This window comes from Galeopterus variegatus, unplaced genomic scaffold (genome assembly GCF_000696425.1).
Source record: "Galeopterus variegatus unplaced genomic scaffold, G_variegatus-3.0.2 Scaffold367, whole genome shotgun sequence".
Classification (NCBI taxonomy): domain Eukaryota; kingdom Metazoa; phylum Chordata; class Mammalia; order Dermoptera; family Cynocephalidae; genus Galeopterus; species Galeopterus variegatus.
Window position 1 is genome coordinate 194,945 of NW_007726478.1, and position 996 is coordinate 195,940.

The window sequence follows — 996 nt, forward strand, 5'->3', positions numbered from 1 at the left end:
GTGTGGTGTCGCCCGCACTGCGCTCAGCCAGTGAGTGCACCGGCCATTCCTATATAGGATCGGAACCCGCGGCGGGAGCGGCGCTGTGCTCCCAGCACTGCACTCACCCGAGTGCGCCACGGGGCCGGCCCTAGAAGAGGCATTTTCACTTTAGAAAGTTCAGCTGCTTATTCTTGCTTCAGTGAAGCTGTGTTTCTAGCCCCAGCCCCAGCCCCCAAACTGAATGCCACAAATATTTCTGCACACAGACTACGTGCTAGGTGTCCAGCATCGACTGAGACCCAGTCCCTGCCCAGCTGGGGAGACAGTCCCCAGTGTTGGTGAGCCCCGGCCCCAGAGTGGCGTGTGCATGGGGGCTGCAGCAGGAGGGAGGGCGGGGTCCTGCCCAAAAGCAGCAGAGGAGGCTGCATGGAGCCATGTGACCCGGGCAGGGCTGGCCCCTCAGGACCTCAGTTTCCTCATTCTTCAAATGGAGACATAACAGGGCCCATCTTGCCAGGCAGAGGTGTTGTGCAATCTCTCCCCCTCCATCTCCCCCTCCCAGGCCTCTGCATTGGTGCCCCCTCCTCCTCTTTTCCTGAGAGTTCATGCCATGGGGCACCTGCTGCCCCCTCCACCCCTGGCAGGCCCTACAGCTTCCCCACAGGCTTCAATGCTGGCCCCTGCAGGGTCATTGTGAGGTCTCTGATTTCTTCATGTCACCGTAAAGGGGCAGTTTATCCAAAGAATGAGCTCAGAATATAAGGCTGCAAATTCTAAGCTTGGTTTTGGCTACCGCAGGAGGGGAACTTGCAGGGTGAGGGGTTGGGGCATTACATGCGGTGTCCCATGGGGCTGGCGAGGTCTGAGCTGCAGTCCCACCCAGCAGAGCCTCCCTGAGCTGTGTGACCTTGTGAGCCACTGTATATCCCCTGTTCAGACATCACTGCACACACACTGCTTGCCGGGCCTGGCCCTGGCATAAAGGATTTAGGAGTGAACAAGGCACGAGGCCCC

General features: G+C 59.3%; 1 protein-coding gene across 1 annotated transcript in view; it reads left to right on the forward strand.

The window, feature by feature from the left end:
- Positions 1-996, forward strand: part of NEK6 (NIMA-related kinase 6) — a 46,386-nt gene that overhangs the window by 11,096 nt on the left and 34,294 nt on the right. The gene's annotated exons all lie outside the window — the stretch shown is intronic.